The sequence below is a fragment of the Lissotriton helveticus genome, chromosome 5_1 (genome assembly GCF_964261635.1).
Source record: "Lissotriton helveticus chromosome 5_1, aLisHel1.1, whole genome shotgun sequence".
NCBI lineage: Eukaryota > Metazoa > Chordata > Amphibia > Caudata > Salamandridae > Lissotriton > Lissotriton helveticus.
Window position 1 is genome coordinate 168,681,860 of NC_136065.1, and position 19,364 is coordinate 168,701,223.

Below are 19,364 nucleotides of genomic sequence, written 5' to 3' on the forward strand. Positions count from 1 at the left end.
CATTGATTGTGCACTCGATATTTCCTCCACGGGGTTTCGACAATTGGCGGGGGCTGCAGTCTTGAGGCGTCAAGGCTGGCTGCGATCTACCACTTTCCGTCCAGAAGTACAGGCAAGAGTCCTATATTTACCGTATGACGGAGAATTATTGTTTGGCAAACATGTGGATGATGCCCTTGAGGCGATCAAAAAGGACACTGACACTGCGAAATCTTTGGCGACCCTACAACACAAGAAACGGCCCTTTCGGGGTGCACGGGGTAGAGGCGGAGGCTCCTCTACTTTTCGTGGCTCAAGTCAATATCGTTCATACAACACCTACAACGATAACAGACAGAGGGGTGCCTATCAATCTCAAACTCGACAATCCACCTCCAGACCTTACCAAAGGAAATCCACTTATAGAGGTGGATCAAACACCAAAAAGCAGTGACTGCCTCAGACCCTTCCTTTTGCCGACCGTAAATCTTGGAGGTCGCATCTCGAAGTACATTTACAAATGGTCCACAATCACCTCCGACCAATGGGTCCTGGACGTTATATCCAAAGGACATACCCTGGAATTCACAAAATTTCCACCCACTCATCCACCTTCGGGGCCACCACCTCCTCATTTCAAGGACCTTCTGGCCCAGGTGAAATTAATGATCAAAAAAGGAGCCATCGAACTAGTGCCGCAAGGTCAACGCGGCAAGGGGTTTTATTCCCGCTTTTTCTTAGTCAAGAAGAAGTCGGGGGGAATGGCGTCCAATATTGGATCTACGAGCTCTAAACAAATTTGTAATTTCAAAAACTTTTCAGATGTTAACTCTGCTCCAAATTCTGAATTTTCTCAATCCAAGCGAGTTCTATTCCACAATCGACCTTCAGGACGCTTACTTCTATGTGCCAATCCACCCCAGACACAGGAAGTATCTCCGCTTCACGGTCGGGCAGCTACACTTCCAATTCAAAGTCCTGCCATTCGGCCTCGGCTCAGCACCTAGGGTTTTTACCAAGATCTTGGCCCCCGTAGCTGCCTTCCTACGTCTCCAAGGTATCCAATTTTACCCATACCTGGACGACTGCCTCATCAAGGCAAACACTTTTCACCTGACGGATCAGCACACTCAAGTTTGCATCTCCCTTTTCCACGCCTTGGGGCTTTCAATCAATTGCCAGAAGTCACACTTTCAACCATCGCAAAGGAGAAATTTTCTCGGAGCCTTGCTAGATTCTCGGCAGGGAAAGGTGTTCGTTTCCCAGGAAAGACAGGACCGCATGATAAAGATGGTGCGCTCCCTCCAATCAAAACTGTCCGTTTCTGTCCGAATGTTCAAATCATTCCTTGGCATGGCCTCCTCGTGCATCCACCTCATTCCAAATTGCAGATTGCACATGAGGACTCTACAGGAGGAACTGGACAGGCAGTGGAAACAGGTGTCGGGGTCATTCGAGGACAAGGTCCTTTTAACACCTCGCATACAGAAAGCGCTGGAGTGGTGGGCTCACCCTCCACACATATCTGCGGGCCGTTCATTCCAGGACGAACCCCCAACTCTGACGCTTACGATGGACGCGTCTCTCGAAGGCTGGGGAGCGCATCTCGACGGCATGTCTGTGAAAGGGAAGTGGACGGCAATGCAACGAACTTGGCACATCAATCGTCTGGAACTCTTGGCGATTTTCTTAGCCCTCAAATCTTTCCAGAGGTTAGTGCGGGGACACACTTTGCTGGTGAGGACGGACAACACCACCAGCATGCACTACCTCAACAAGCAGGGCGGCACGAGGTCTCTTCTACTTTCTCAACTGGCACAAGAAATATGGGATTGGGCGATTCAACGTCAAATTCATCTCACAGCCATTCACGTGCCAGGTGTGGCCAATGTTCTGGCGGATTCACTCAGCCGAGCATCATCAGACAATCACGAGTGGGAACTCAACCAGCCCACGGTCGAGTTCATCTTCCGGCGGTGGGGCCGGCCACGGATGGATCTTTTCGCGACTGCTGTCAACAGGAAATGCCCACGCTTTGCAAGTCGGCATCCCCACAGAGAGTCGTGCGGGAATGCATTTTCGATCGATTGGTCGAACGACTTCATCTATGCTTTCCCTCCACTTCCTCTGATCCCTCGATTGTTAGACAGGATGAGGTTCCAACCTTGTCGCATCATCCTGATCGCACCCAAGTGGCCGAGACGTCCATGGTTCACGGACCTGCTCCTCTTCTCGCAGTCCGATCCGTTGCCACTCCATCCTCTACCGCACCTCCTCACGATGCAGCAGGGACTAATCTGTCATCCGGATCCAGCATACCTTCAACTCCATGCCTGGAACCTGAGTACAATGAATTTGCACGTTTAAATATTGACAGGGACTGCAGGGAGGTGTTAGCGCGGGCTCGCGCACCCTCCACCATAAAAACGTACCAACTCAAGTGGAAGCGTTTCTGTGTCTGGTGCCGCACCAAGGATTTGGACCCAATGACTGCAAAACCTGAACAAATTTTACCTTTCTTTTTATCCCTGGCAAAATCAGGTCTGTCCCACTCAACTCTTAAAGTGTTTCTGGCGGCGATTTCCCGTTTCCGCCATGATGGTTCCACATCTTTATGTTCTTCAAGGATCATTAAGCAATTTTACAAGGGCCTTTTTAGGATGTTTCCACCTATCCGTCGCCCTCCGCCTGCTTGGCGCTTGAATTTGGTCGTGTCTCAACTACTTCTACCACCATTTGAGCCTATTCACTCGGCAACTCTTAAATTTCTCACGTGGAAAGTTGCTCTCTTACTCGCCTTAACGTCCTCAAGACGTGTCAGTGACATCCAGGCGTTTACCATACAGCCTCCTTTCCTAAAATTCTCCAACGAGGCCGTGACATTACGAACTAATCCTAAGTTCATCCCAAAGGTTCCCAGTGACTTACATCTCAACGAACCTGTAATTCTGAAGACTTTCTTTCCTGCTCCGCAAACTCCAGCTGAGCGGTCATTGCATTCATTAGATGTGAAACGTTGTCTCAAATTCTACATTCAACGAACTGCACCTATCAGAAAGTCGGATCAATTGTTTGTGGCATATGGTCCAACTTGCAAAGGACAACCTGTTACCAAGCAGACTATAACCAGGTGGATATCCTCTACCATATCCTTCTGCCACCAACGGGCTGGAAAGCCCCTTCCTGCTCCAGTTCGAGCTCATTCAACTAGAGCAGTGTCTACTTCGGCTGCCCTTTTTGCGGCCTTACGACAGATCTGCAGAGCTGCAACTTGGTCGAGCAGCCATACTTTTACTAAGCACTACTGCCTGCAATCAACAGACGCCGCGGATGCGGCAGTGGGTCAAGCGGTGCTGCGGAATCTTTTCCAATAAAGGTGAGCCTCTGTTGCTACCCGCCTCCAGTCATAAAGGTTTTTTCCTTATTATGTTTTGGTATTTAGTGCATATTGCCATATATATTTACCTTCTTTGCTTGATGTATTACCTTTATGACTCATGTGATGTTTTACTGCTTTCTACTCTATTCAAGCATGTGAATCTATGAAAGACACCCCTAATACTGGAGAAGAACTATAGTTACTTACCTGTAAACTGTGGTTCTCCAGTATTGGTGTCTTTCATAGATTCACATGCGACCCTCCCATCCTCCCCTCAGAGGCTCTCTTCTCCTCAGGCACTTTTACTTACTCTGTGCTACGAAAATCTGAGGACTTGGGCTTCTGAGGAGAAGGTTCTAGAGGAGGCTACAGCCTGATTGGCTGGAATGTGATCCAACACATAATGACACTGATATGCTACTAAAGTGAGTTCTCCCTTAGGCTTTTCAATGGGCCTATTATGTTCTATGGTACTTTTAGAATTTACAATTTATTGCACTATATGTATGTATATTTTTATTCGTTATAATTTTCATGTATACATGCATATATGACTGCTATTTTATGTACCGTGGGACTCCCACTTCGACGACGGGGGATATTCAAGCATGTGAATCTATGAAAGACACCAATACTGGAGAACCACAGTTTACAGGTAAGTAACTATAGTTCTTCTCCATTATTGTGCCGAAGTCACACCTGTGCCCCTCTCAGAAGCTGCTCTTCATCGGAGCGGTTCTGGACTCGGCGCAGTTTAGGGTTTATCCTCCCGAACAGCGGGTTTGAGATATTCAGGCTCTGATTACGATCTTTCAGCCTTTATCCAGAGTCTCTGGGGCTGATGGCCTCCTGCATCCTCCTGGTGCATCACGCCAGGTGGCGGATGCGGGCACTGCAGTGGGACCTGAAGTTTCAGTGGGACAAGCATCAGGGCAACCTGTCTGACCACGTCTGGATCTCGGAGGGCACTGCGAGACAGTTGCAATGGTGGGTCACGGACCGCGATTGGGTCAGCGGCAGATCCCTCTCCCTACCCCAACCGGAGCACATAGTTGTGACTGATGTCTCCCTCCGGGGCTGGGGGAGCCACACGGTAGAGGTGGAGATCAGCGGCCTCTGGTCTCCGGCGGTGTCCCGACTCCACATCAACCTTCTTGAGCTGCGTGCGATCCGCCTTGCACTGAAAGCATTCCTTCCCTCTGTCCGGGTAAGTGTAGTGCAGGTATTCACGGACAACAACACCGCCTTGTGGTACTGCAACACACAGGGCGGGGTGGTGTCGTGGACCCTTTGTCAGGAGGCTCTGCGCCTCTGGCAATGGCTGGAACACCAGGGTGTCACCCTAGTGGTTCAACACCTGGCAGGTTCCCTAAACGCCAGGGCAGACTAACTCAGCCGCCGGTGCATGATGAATCACAAATTGCGTCTGAACTCGGATGTGGCGCAAGGCCTCTTTCAGCAGTGGGGAGAGCCTAGGTTAGATCTATTCGCCACAGAAGAGACCGCGCAATGTCATCAGTTCTGTGCGCTGGAATTTCCAAGGCTTTTCGTCGCGAGTGGAGCTGCGGTCTGTTGTACGCCTTTCCACCTATACCACTTCTGCCCAGAGTGCTGAAGAAGATCTGGCGTGACTGGGCCGAAGTCATCCTTGTGGCCCTGGACTGGGCACGAAGGTACTGGTATCCCGAGCTACTCAGCATTTCAGTCGATCCCCCGATTTGCCTGCCTCTTCAGGAGGACCTTCTGTTGCAGCAGCAGGGGACGGTCCTCCACCCGGACCTGTCCAGTCTCCACCTACATGCGTGGAGATCGAGCAGCGACAGTTGAGGCCATTTGACTTGCCTCCTGAAGTCTGTGATGTGATTCTGGCAGCCAGGCGTCCCTCCACAAAAACGGTATACGCCAGCAGTTCGAACAAATTTGTGGCATGGTGCACAGCAAAGGCTGTGGATCCACTCTCTGCCCCCTTTCAGAGGTTCTCATCTTCCTTCTTTCTCTTGCCCAGCAGGGCTCTGCTCTGGGCACTATCAAAGGCCATTTCAGCCTTCTTGAGGCTTCCTGATCAGCCTTCTCTTTTCAAGTCCCCTGTTGTAAATAGGTTCTTGAAAGGCATCACACACATTTCCTCCTGTTCTTTTCGTGATGCCTCAGTGGGACTTGAACCTTGTTCTAACCTATTTGATGTGCGCTCCTTTCGAGCCACTTCACAACTGCCTTCTTCGTCTTCTGACTCTTAAGACTGCATTCCTGGTTGCCATCACCTCTGCCAGGAGAGTGAGTGTGCTCCAGGCGTTCTCTTCTAAACCTCCTTTCCTCTCTGTCCATCCGGACAAAGTTGTCTTGAGAACTCGTCCTCCCTTCCTGCCCAAGGTGGTTACAGCCTTTCATATCGGGCAGTCCATCACCATGCCCACTTTCTTTCCACCTCCGCATCCCTCGAAAGAGGAAGAGAGGCTCCACCGTCTGGACCCAAAACGCGTGCTCTCATTTTATCTAGACCACACACGCCAGTTCCGGGTGGACGATCAGTTCTTTGTTGATTACGTTGGCGCTAAGAAGGGACGGGCGGTGCACAAGCGGACCATCTCTCGGTGGGCGTGTTGTGCATCAAGGTCTGTTACTCCTTGGGGAAAAAAAGAGCCTCTTGTTGGGCTGAGGGCCCATTCCACTCGGGCCACGGCGGCTACTACTGCTCTGGGTCGGGGAGTCCCCCTTGCAGGATAAATGTCAGGCAGCTACTTGGGCTTCGCTGCACACGTTTGCTGGACACTACTGCCTGGACAGCCAAGTCCGGAGAGATGGCTTTTTCGGCCGTTCCGTTCTCCAGGACTTTCTGGTGTGATCTTGGTTCGCAGACCGACCTCCGGGGTTGATATTGCTTGAGTATCTATTCTAACGTAAGGAATCTAACACTAACCTGTTTCTTTCAGATGCACAAGTTACTTACCTTCGGTAACAATATATCTGTAAGAAACAGTGGTTAGTGTTAGATTCCTTACCGCCCCACCCATCCTTCCCGTTCTGCGAACCGATATCTAGGGTTAAGGTATCTCCCTTTGAGGGCACTGGTTTCATGGCACCAGTGTCGGTCTCTGTCATGGCTCTGCGTTCCTGGCGCAGAAAGCTATGTACAAGAACTGACGTCAGCGACTACAGACGCGGAACCGCAGACAGCGCCTACCGACGTGCAGGGGTACTGCTACGCAAAACGTTCCGGATCCAGTCTGACGCCTGGGGATATTCTAAGGTAAGGAATCTAACACTAACTAATGTTTCTTACAGATATATCGTTACCGAAGGTAAGTAACTTGTGCTTAAGGCATAAATCATTGTTGCCGTAGCCTGGAATGGGAACCTCAGTTTAAGCATAGTATGCAGAACACCAGCATTGCAGCCTTAGGGGAAAAGAAACCATTAGCTCTAGGCAGAAAACACACAGTGGTCAGGCATAAAGCCTGAATCAACACCTTAGGCCTACCGTCACAGTGGACCTGAAAACACGAATACATTAGGCATAACGGGGGAGCCTATTCTGCATATCGTTAGGCACACCATACTCAGCTGGGGCCTAAACTATCGGAGCAATAAATCACCTTAGATTAGGCACTTTTGCAGGACCCCCACAAGGTAGCATTAGGGTAAAAGCATTGCCAGCATTAATGCATTAGGCATACAAACAGTGTGAATAACCGATTAGGCAGAAAGAGCATTAGGCATCAACCTGTGTGCATAAACATAGTAGGCATGAAGCATTCTCATTAGGGTAAAAACGCTAGGCAACATCACCTTAGGCATTAGCAGATGCATAAGGCACTTCCTGCGGTACATGGGGCCTAATCATATTAGAATGGGGCATACACATGAGGCATTTCATCATTGCGCACATTAGGACAGAACATTAGCATAATGGTGCATCCCTACTAACCCCCAAACATCCCGTAAGCTTTAGGGGGAAAGAAACCATTAGCGATATAACCACATGCATTAGGCATAAGCAACATTAACAGTACACTTTATGTAAATACTCCTGGAATAGCTGCCCCAAAGTTGCAGATTCGCTTCTGGCGCTACTGTGCCTGGGGAGCCCCTACTCGAGGGCTCTCAAATTACCAATGGCCCAAAATCAGCACTGCAAACCGGAGGAAAAAGCATTAGGTATCAACCTACGTTGCAGCTGCCCATTGTTAACCAAGCAGGCAGGGGGGAATCCCACACGCCCGGATCCCCTTGTATCGCTTAAGAATCCCGGCGCTGCAGACGTCCGCTCCTCTTTTCACAGTTGTAGCGCCTTGGCAGCAAGCAGAGCACAGTCAATGCAAATATGGCACTGTGGCAGCACCCCAATGCAGCACGCAAGCAGGGGAATTTAAATATAGCGCTATGACTGCACAGCGCTGCAGGCGTCCGCTCCTCTTCCCCTGGCACCTTGAATATAGCACTTGCAAGGCACTAGGTCCCGCTAGAAGCTTCAGGGACAGAAGAAAGTGTACCTCTTCTGGTAATCAGGAAAACAGTGCCTACCAGGCGCTAGAGTGCAGGCAGAGCAGCACAATCACTTCAAATATGGCGCTCACCAGGCGCTAGGTGACTCGCAGTTTGCGGGGTCCCACCTGTGGGAGTAGCGCCCACGCTCCTCTCCTCCTTGGAGTGCAGGCAGTCAAAGTATAGCACTCACGAGGCGCTAGGGCAGCAGAGCAGGCAGGCCAGGCTGGGCAAGATCAGCAGACAGTGGGCACTCATCAGTACAGGACAGCAGCTCCTAGAAGCAGTCATCTCCCATAAAGTGGCACTCCTCCTGAAACAGCAGTCTTCACTCCAGCAAAGGCTCTTACTGGCCCTGTGGATAGCAGAGGGGTACAGCTGGGCTCAGGGGTCAGCACACAGGCCCATGCGGCGGTACCTCCTGGCAGAGTGTCCCCTCTCATTCCAGTCCACCCTCAGTCTGAGCACATGGCATCTCTACTGCTCTACATATACACCCCTCCTCCCACCTACCAGAAAGAGCTGGAAGCTTCTAGAAGGTCCCTGGCAGTTCCAGCCTCACTGTCACTGGGGGAAGTGTAAAGCACCTTGTCACTTCAAACACTAGACCGCCAACCCACCTCAGGCAGGCGGCACAAGCAGACAAAAATGGCGTCCATTTTAAAAGTGACATTTCTGCAATGGTGAAAATAAAGGTGCGTACACCATTACACAGCATTTATTATTTTCCTCTCACACTACACATGGCATATACATTTCCTACCATGGGGGTGATGTCCCCTAAAGGGGGGGGGGTGTCCTAATATACCTATGTAAGGCAGAAAGCACACACACTTTCCACTGCTAACTAGCGCCAAAGTGTCCAACATCCTGGACCCACCAATTTCATCACAGCGAAAGGGCTAGGGGAAAAATAATTTACAAAAAGGGGGTGGTGATGGACAGAGTATCTGAGTTAATCAGAACACTCCTACCCAGTCAACAGATCAGGGCTTGATCCATCACCGTTTTTTAGCTCACTGCACCATCCCAGTTCAGAACCTGGCTATATGCAAATTAGTCTGTCCCTGGCCCAGTGCATCATGGGAACAGGGCAGACCAAACTACCAAGCCAATTCTTCACTGGAAAGGAAACAAGCTTCCGGGGACCGGTTTCTGGCATTACAGCCGTCTTCGGCCCGGCTTGCTTGAATCCTGGTGATGCAATGAGCAAGGGACTCATGTCTGAGCATACCCTTCCACACTCATGGTGGCCAAAATAATTTACAAAAAGGGGGTGGTGATGGACAGAGTATCTGAGTTAATCAGAACACTCCTACCCAGTCAACAGATCAGGGCTTGATCCATCACCGTTTTTTAGCTCACTGCACCATCCCAGTTCAGAACCTGGCTATATGCAAATTAGTCTGTCCCTGGCCCAGTGCATCATGGGAACAGGGCAGACCAAACTACCAAGCCAATTCTTCACTGGAAAGGAAACAAGCTTCCGGGGACCGGTTTCTGGCATTACAGCCGTCTTCGGCCCGGCTTGCTTGAATCCTGATGATGCAATGAGCAAGGGACTCATGTCTGCTTAATTCAGATACTCTGTCCATCACCACCCCCTTTATGAACCGTTTTGGCCACCACAAGTGTGGAAGGGTATGCTCAGATGTGAGTCCCTTGCTCACTGCACCATCAGGATTCAAGCAAGCCGGGCCGAAGACGGCTGTAATGCCAGAAACCGGTCCCCGGAAGCTTGTTTCCTTTCCAGTAAAGAATTGGCTTGGTAGTTTGGTCTGCCCTGTTCCCATGATGCACTGGGCCAGGGTCAGACTAATTTGCATGTAGCCAGGTTCTGAGCTGGGATGGTGCAGTGAGCTAAAAAACGGTGATGGATCAAGCCCTGATCTTTTGACTGGGTAGGAGTGTTCTGCTTAATTCAGATACTCTGTCCATCACCACCCCCTTTATGAACCGTTTAGGGCTAGGGGAAAGGCAAAAAGTTTCGGGATGACCCTGTTTTACATTGTGTGACAATCGTTATTTGCAGTAGAATTCAAGGCTGCCTTTTGAATTCCAACTCAACCCTCGAAAGTTAAGCCTTCAGGACAATCCACCCGATCATCTCCAGGCAGGCGCGCAACACCCATTGGCCTCAAAGGGCTCCAGCCCCCCCCCCCCCCCCCCCCCCCCTGTCCTGTGTGGCAGCCCAGGATGAGACATTTCCCAGCCCGCTCACAGCCGCACCCGAGCTCTACACAGGTCTTTAAAAGACCTTGTGCATGTTAATGGGGCTTTGTTGTCGTTTCACCCCTTCTAAGAGCCCCTGCAGCTCGACTCTGCCGATTGCCTAAAGATTCAGCCCCCCCCCCCCCCCCGAAATTTTTTCTTACCCCCCCCCCCCAAATTTGACTCTAGTTGCGCCTCTGTCTCCAGGGGAACGCTTCGAAGACGATAGAGGCAGACTGCTGAGGTCATAGTGGAGACCATGTACAGTGCTTCGCTGCCTTCAGGCTAGGCGTGGGCTAAAGAAATACCATATAGATCAATACGTACATGGAGGCTCTGTGACGAGCAGCTTATTTGGCCTCTGACAGTGAGCCTGAATAACCTCCGGAAATTGCTGTTTAACGTTTTAAGAGTGCGCCAGCCGTCGTAGTGTGGTAGTGATAACAGGCACCATACAGGAGACCACAATCGCCAAGAGTTACAGGCATACACTCATCGACTCCTGTTCTTGGTGACAGGTACTCCATTTCATGACCTTTTCCCTCTTGTAAGTAAAGGATTGTGGTGCAGGTGCACCTTTCTCATGACCTTGAGACGGCAAGGTTTTAACAGCATTTTGCTCCACGGATAGTTCTTTTGATATTGACCAGTATTTCTGATTAATTTAACATTTAAAAAGAGAATAGGTGAGAATATCATTATATTGGACTGTTCTTCTAATTCATTGGTGGTGAATGTATCATTTGATTAGAAGGCGTGTAGAATCATTTAAGTGAGATAATTAGTTAATTGTGTTGTAAAACTATTTTATTTAGTAGAGCTTACATATATATTTTTTAATGTCGGGCACATGCTTGTGTGTGCTCAGTCTCACCGTTGAAAGGTACTGTTTATGTGAAATGATTTCCTCTTAAACTATGCAAGGGTGTGTGAAATAAATTTGAGGGTTGAATGCAAACATTGCTTGGGAGCTGAGGGTCTGGTAGTCTTGGCCGTCTTCGCTAATTGGGCCAAGTGTGGCAAGAGGGTTCAGTGCATGTCATATATATTTGAGAATACTGGATCTGCACAACCTTTCTTTTGTCAGTACCTTAATGGAGAGATGCTATTTTGGTAGGATGCGTTCAGGAGGACAGTGAGACATCCTAAAAGTACTTAGCAGCCCTAAGAAATTGAGCAGGGTCCTGCAAATTTGACGTTCAATGATTTTAAGTTCAAAGAAAAATTTTACAGATGTGAGACAGTAGCCCATGTGGCCAGTAGCAAATGGTGTCTGCTGATCAGAGCTGTATGTAATAATTGCATGTTTAACAAGAAGCTGGACTGTTTGAAGACATACATAGATGTGATCTTACTAAAAGAGGGACCTAAGCCAGTTGCATATAAATTGAGGCTCTTTCCTTTGCTGTTCTGGATGCGATGAAGGAAGACATTAGAAGAATTCCTGAGTAAGGGGTGTTGATGCCTTCGAATGATTGCCACTTGTACTTGTGTCGAAAAAGGCTGTGGGAGAAATTAGATTGTGTATCGATTTGAGGGAACTGAATAAGTGGTGGTGGATAAATTCCCCATCCCCACAAAAATAGAATTATTGTCTTTGCTGTTATGATCAAAGGTCTTCACCACATTGGATTTGGCTTCTGCATAATACTGATGAGACTACTTAAGATTTCTCAGGTACTGCTCTCTTTCATATCACCATTGAGAGCATTTACATTTGTTGGGATGCCTTTTGACCTGGTTTTCGCAGCTTTTGTCTTCCAGAGAGCAATATTTCGATGGCATAGAACTCTACCAGGATGATTTACCAGTTTATAGAAATACATGGGAGCAGGATAAGGAGAGTCAATATGGCTCTGACAAAGTCTGCGGAGTATGGGCTTACATTGAGGACTGACTGTTGCTGTTTTAGTAAACAAGACATTACATATTTGGGGCATACTATAGGATCAACAGTCAAACCAAATACAAATTTGGCTGAAGCTCTTTGTAGGCTATTGTCCCAAAAAGTGCATAGTGTCACTTTTGGGAATGATAGAATTCTTGGAAGATTTGTGGGTGGCTTAGTAGAAAAGACACAAAGAATGTTTAGTATATATGGGAGGACCGATGTGATAATGAATTTCAATTAGTCAAAGGTTGCTTATATAAGGCTCCAAATCTGCAGCCATTTGTGTCTGGTAGGGATTGTGGTGTCATCAAAGATGCAAGTGTGAAGGTCTTAGGTGTGGTGTAGGCACAAGTGGATGCTGCAGAGAGCAGACAATTGTGTTTGTTGGAGTCTATGAGGCATGGAGTTAAGAAAAGGCTTTGGCACTTAGTTGGTCCCTTGGCAACGGTAGGTAGGTGTTGCATTGCATTTTAGGCTCGAAGCTTTGTGTAGAATTTGGGGAATAGAAAATGTGGTGGGAGAGGTTTGTGAAAAGGCAGTTACAGGCTGGGCTTGCCTGGGCTGTTCGTACACTACAACTGAGAATAACTCTTTCCTTTGTGTGAGTGTCCGTAAATTATTGGCAATCTGCATCGCATTAGTGACGACTAGCGAAATAAAGGACTGCACCAGCCCGAATTTAGGATTTCAAGGTCAAGCAGCACAAGTTCTTGTGAGAGCAGTGTTCCGCTGCTGAGCAGTATCCTGTGCTTGTTATCACCGCATTGGAGGGGTAAACACAGGGAAGTCACTAGTAAGTGCCCACATTCTACGCTATGCACAAAAATCTGGTGGGTCCATGTTAAGAATAGGCCAACTTCTTTTGTTTTTCTGCTTTTAAACAAAGACATTACTTACCAGCGCAAAGATTTCAGTGAAACAAATTGTTGATTCCCTAATCCTACAGTGTGCCTTCAAACACCTATGAATGCATTGAGCTCAGGGCCGGACTGGGAACAGAAACCGGCCCTGGCAAACTGCTCAGCTGCCCCCCCGGGTGTGAGGGGGAGTGCAGCTGAGCAGTTTGCGTGGGCCGGTTTTGGCCGATTTTGTTACAGGGGCCGATAGTGCCGACCCCCGGTAACAAAAGCGGCCCCCCAGGGGCCCAAAACCGGCCCCCACACTAGCGGCCTACCGGGGAAACGCCCGGTGCCCGCTATGGCCAGTCCGGCCCTGATTGAGCTATTTAATTTGACTGCTGGGGAGATCAGTAATTGGCTGGTCAAAGGCAGTTTCTTATTGGCCAACCTTTGGAAGTTGTTAAAGAAATACTTTTATTGTGTCAATTTATTGTTTGGAATCTATTAGACTACGGTGACTACTTTTTGTATTGAAGTTTGTTTTGTTAAGAACAATGATCTGCATCGTGCAGTCCTTGCTCTTTCACCTATGTTTTTGTGTCTGCACCAGAGGAACCCATTATTCCATGGGAGGATTCGCAAGAAGCATTTGAGACCTATTTAGAAGCAATTGGGGGTGAAATGTTTGTTGCAAAGAGGAAATTGGCTTTATTAAAACATAACTTCGCTGTAGACGGTAAAAAGTGTTGAAGACCTTGCCGCCATTTGTTGTTCACAGTGAGGGAGGGACCAAAGGCTCCGACATGGATGAACAGATGGATGACAAATTTAGGTCTAACTTAAAGGCTCTGGAGGAGTTTATCGAAAAAAATAAGTGTTATGATGGAAAGACACAAGTTTTTCTCTCGGGCACAGTTACCAGGTGAAGCAATTGACCAGTATGTGGCTGCGTTGCGAATCTTGTTGCAAAGTGTAAATTTAAAGAGCTCTATGAAAAGATAATTAGGGGCCAATGTATCAAATGTTTGGCATGAACATTAAAGAGAACTATTTGAAGGAAACGTCTTTAAGATAATCGATGATGGTAGCCAAACGCATAGAAAATATTTTGTTATGTACACTAACTAGCCGTGAAAGATAATGGGAGTAGGGCCAAAGGAGAATGGGCACAGTCCACGCTGCAGGGTACCGGAAAGCCCACAGGAAAAAAGAGACCAGGTTGAAAGTCCCTACTGGGATGGGGAAAAGAGCAGGTTAAAGATGCAAGAAGTATAAGACGTGAAAACATCTTCAAATTGTCCAGAGGTAATGGCAAATACTTTCGTTGCCAGAGAATATGTCACTTTTCAAAAGTATGTAAGCACGGGAGTGCAAATGTGGTACAGGGGAGTAAATTAATTCCTAAGGAAGTCTTGGGGGGGGGGGGGGGGGAGTAGAAACTGATGATGAAGTGGATGCATTGGTGATCTGTGATATTACTAGTGAAACCATCGTTTGAGTGGTTTCAGACTTAAATTGTTCTGAAAAAGGGTGCTATCCAGGTGGTGGTCAAAGTACGTAATGCTCCATTTTTGTAATTTTTTTTTCAGAGTTTTATATAGTGCGAACTAGACCCGAACCGAATCAGGTATCAGAGCGCTTTACATAGCACCAGTTACGTTACATGAGGACGGACACACATTAATTTTAGGCACGGGGAGATTAAGTGATTTGCCCAGAATCACAGGAGGATTTGGCGTCGTTACCGAGACTCGAACCCAGATCCCCAGGTCCAAGGGCGAGCGCCTTAGCCGTTAGGCCAACTCCTCTCCCCAACTGGTTGCGAGGGATGCCTAAAAGTGTGAATTGAATCGGTTGACCCAGAACAATGTTATCAAGCCTGTAGAGGCCTTTAAATGTCTGAGTCCTGTTTGTCATTGCACGCAAACCTAATGGGTACATTCAGATGTATGTAGATTTAAGAGACCACAACAGAAATATTTGGGTTGATCAACATCTGTATACCAATATAAATGAAATGTTGGCCGGCATGAAGGATTGGAGTATGATGAACCTGTCTAATGCGTACTTTCTAATAGGGTTGCACCTGGACTCTACACACCTAACCTCATTTATCACAACAGAAAGGTCTTTAATGGAAAGTACCTTCTGTCATGATAAATGAGAATTGGTGTGTATGTGCATTTAGGTGTGTATGCCTTTCAGACAGCATCTGCTTCAGCTGCATTTCAAAGGATTATGCAGCTCCTGCTAGGAGGTTTGGAGAATGTGAGGTTCTTTCAGGATGATGTTTTGCTATGGGTAAGAGACAGAAGGTCATGATGAGTTGTTGGGAAAAGGGCTTGGCATTTTAAGAGGCGAGTCTTACTGTGGTGATTAAGAAATGGAAGTTGTCCGTGGAAGAGGTGGAATATTTGGGACACAGTATCTCCAAGGCCGGGGTGAGGCCAAAGATCTAGCTTTTAACAGGCAATTGAGGAAGTGCCTCGTCTCTGGGATAAGAATCAATTTAGATCTTTGCTGGGTCTTGCGGAAAGTTATGCCATGTTTGTTGACAACTTCTCTGACCGTTAAGGCTATTGATGAAGAAAGGTCCGAGGTTTGAGTGTTCTCGAGAATGGCAAGAAGCGTGTGTAAAAATTAAGAACTCTATTGTGAATGCTGTATAACTTAAAGCTTTTAATGTCTATGATCATACCGTAGTAGCAACTGATGACAGTGCGCATGGTATTGGGGCCGTGATGATGCAATCACATAAGGGGCATGAAAGGGAGGTAACCTTTGCCCTGAGAACCTTGAGAGATGCTGAAATGAACTGTTCTATGATAGAGAAAGCAGCTTTAGCTTGTAGGTGGGGAATACATCATTTTAGAAACTGTCTGGGGTATTGGATTTGAGCTACAAACTGACCATAAGCCCCTAATAGACCTGTTCACCACGATGGGGGCAAGTAAAGCAACTCCTTGCATTGCAAAATGGGTGTACCGTTTACTAGAGTACACCTTTGTCACCAAGTATGTTCTATTAATCTGCATTGTCAATGCTGATTGCCTTTCAAGGCTTCCAGTGTGTGTGGGGACAAATGATAAGGAATATGATTGGATGGTGGCAGCACTGGAGTGTAATGGGATGAAGGCCATAGCAAAGGACGAGTGGAGACCAAGTGTGCTGAATTATAAGGATATGCATTGAATTGTTGAACTGTTACGCAGTAGGGGATAGTTATCGAGAAATTATGTTCCAGAATTAAGTGATTATGAGACGATACGGCATGAGCTGTCTTATCAAGATGATATTTTGAGAAGATTGCTAGTACCTGCGGAATTGCGTAAAAAGATTTTAAAGATGGTGCATGAAGGGCGTGGTGGGATATCTGGCATGAAAAGAAGAGTGCAGGAAGAGTTTTGGTGCCCATGCTTGGATCAAGACGTGGAATGTTTTGTGCATGTAGCAACAAATCTCATAATGTGGTGGAAATCCCGGCACTACCCACTGAATTTCCGGGGAGTGTGTGTCAAAAGGTGACTATGGAAGTATGTGGTCCTTTTGAGTTGCAGAATACCTGAAATAAATACACACTTGTTGTCATGTATTATTATTATTCAAAGTGTCCAGAGGTAAGTTTGATGAATGAAGTAAGATCGAGGGTCCTGATAGATTTCTGTGAGGAAATATTCAGGAGAGATGATCGCCAATATCAGTCCACAGTTTGTTTCAGAAGAGTTTGAGAGGTATCTGGAGTACTGTGGGGTAAGCCATATACAACTACTGTCATTGTGCATCTCCACACAAATGTTTATTTAGAGAGATTCAACAGGTTTTTAGGATAGAATGTGCATTTGTCATTGGAGGGAAGAGGTGAAATAATTGACATGAAGCTATAGGGCAAATCCTCATTCCACAACAGGAGGGTTACCTTTTGTGTTCCTGAATGGTCAGAAACCAAGGAGTTTTGGGGTGGGTAAGTCGTAACAAGATGCAACATGTCAGTATATCAGAGGGATCATGAGAAACAGTTGAAGTATACTCCAAGTGGATTTCAAGATTTGGAGAGGAGTGGTTGTGTGTTCCAGGTTGGAGATTATATGAGGTGCATATTGTTTGCGGGGGGTGAAGCAGTGTTCCTCTAAATGGTCCGCGCCGAGAAGGGTGAAGGCGGTTGGGAAGTATATGGTGAAGCTAGAAGATCGTAAGAGAGGGGATGTGAGGAATGTGGTCAAGTGTGGTGAGGTCGCAGTGAAGGCATGGAAGGAGCAAGCAACCCAGTTGGTAGAAAAATGTATCATTGATTCAAAACAGCAGCCTACTGTGACTGAATCTTTGCGGAGAAGTAAGACACCCTTGAAATTGTAAATATTATGTCTTAGGTTACATTTTGGAACCTTGAGGGGATCAGATAAGTTTACGCAATTTTGTTTTAGTTATATGATTTAGTCCGGTTCTGTTAACTATCTAAGTATTAGTGTTGGAAAGATTGTTTGGAGGCTCAATTGTTTGTATATTATGTTACATTTCCTATAGAAGGGGGATGTGTTGTATTTTATTGCATGTTAGAAGCTTTGTGTAGAATGGGGGAATAAAGAATGTGATGGGAGAGTTCTGTGAAAAGGCAGTTACATACTGGGCTTGCCTGGGCTGGTTCTACACTACAGCTGAGAATACATCCTTTCTTTAGGAGTGTGCCCATAGATTATTGGCAGCCTACATCATATCAGAAGTGTGTGGGAGGTGGAAGATTCATAGTGAAATCAGATCATAAGCTGTTGAATGAGAGCTTAAAGAAAAAGGAATTGGATGTGTTTTGTTGGGCAGTTACAGCTGTGTTGGGTTGGTAATAAAAACGTACCCCTGCTACACAATAGCTTATACTCAAACGTCCGTAAATGTTCCGCACTGCATATTCCAAGGTGGAGTGTGACAGCAGCAGAAAGAGTAAGATATCACACCTTCCCTTCATGTGGGGCATTTCGTGGATCAAAATTCTCTTTTAACTTGTCTCAACTCAGTTTCTCATTCATCTTCAGTGGACAGCTTGACGCAACATTTCAACCAATCCCACCTGCCTGATACAAACATTTCCATCATCCATATTAATCATCCGTGAATCACCCCTGTAGTAGTGGAATATTGCTTGAGTGCCTCTTCAAAACTGCTGTTACTATTCAGTCAATTGCTTTTAGAAAATGATATAAAGAAAAACACAACATTGGCTTTGTGTTTTCTAGAAAGAACCACTCATGGGTAAGACCAGACTTGCTCTTCTTGTTCAATGCAATATGAAGGTGTTGATTACAGTCTTCAAAATTAACCATCGCTGCTAGTCGTTCCAGATCATTTCCTTTAGAATACACACTTTCACTTCATGCAGTGGATTCTAGAAGAGAATATATTCACTGCCACCCACGACTTTAGAGAATGAGACTAGTGCTCCTGCCCCTCCCCCACACCCCCCCATACTTTGCAGCTTTTATGGCCCCTTGTTCCTGCTGCATGATGTTGACTTTGAACAACTGAAACCCTTTCCAGCAAATTCTCTTGGTCTGCTTTTGTACCATAAAGCCTGCACTGCAGAATGTCCTTCGTGTTTCACTTGTGTCCTTCTCATGGTATAATTTTGGAATTACTTTTACTTGTGTACTTTGTAGCAATTGCCCCTGTCCTCCTACACATTCATTTGTCCTGGGTCTTTCTTTTCAAAACACTGTTTAACAGAAAGGACATAAATTAAATTGACTTTCATTTAAATCGCCTAAATCCTCAAGTCATGCTTGCAATACTAGTGTCTAGCCAGGAGTTTCACAAAATGAGCTCGTAAACATTTTGATTGAGCTTTGAATTCATTGATCGTTTTAGTTGTATTCGTCATCTAGAGAGAGCCCCTTCTTGTTCCCCCCAGGAGTTGGTAGAGAACAGACTAGAAAGTACATACCCTAGTTATGCTAGTATCTATGTTTTAACATCCCATGAGCTCTCTTTTACAGCTTGCCACTGTGCATGTAGAAGACTTGCTGTTAGACAAATTACACCATTTTGAGTAGACTGCACATGGCACTTTTTCCCTGCTTTTTTGTTTTTAGGTCAAACCTGGGCAGCGCATGCGCCTCTCTGCGAGGCATGCTGTATTAGAGTATGGACTTGAAGCTCCGGCCATATTTTTTATTGGCGTGTCATTGTCCTGTGTAAATGCTGGCTTCTGATTCCTTAATAGGTTTGTTAGTACCGCCTTTTCTTCATTTGTAATCTCCCATGAGGACTGGCCCTTTTACTGATCTTGTTACACGGTATGTCTTATTTAGTCTGTAAGCACTACTTTCTTTAATGAGTTTCTCCTACTGCAGGCACAACATGCTTTCCTGCAACATTCAGTGCGCCCTATGTACTTTCCCTTTCCAAGCAGCCTGGGACAATGGCGACCGCTTCTTTGAAATGAAACAGGTCTCGCATTTACAAGAGTTTGAGCTATTGGCATTGTAAATGACAATGCCTATTATTAATGTTTTCATTATCAAAACCGATAAATAAATGCATTGTCGTTTACAATGCCAATGGCTTACACTCGCAAATGCGGACTTATTGCATTGCA

General features: G+C 46.6%; 1 protein-coding gene across 6 annotated transcripts in view; it reads left to right on the top strand.

Moving 5' to 3' along the window:
- STRBP (spermatid perinuclear RNA binding protein) overlaps positions 1-19,364 on the top strand; it is a 617,908-nt gene that overhangs the window by 197,755 nt on the left and 400,789 nt on the right. The gene's annotated exons all lie outside the window — the stretch shown is intronic.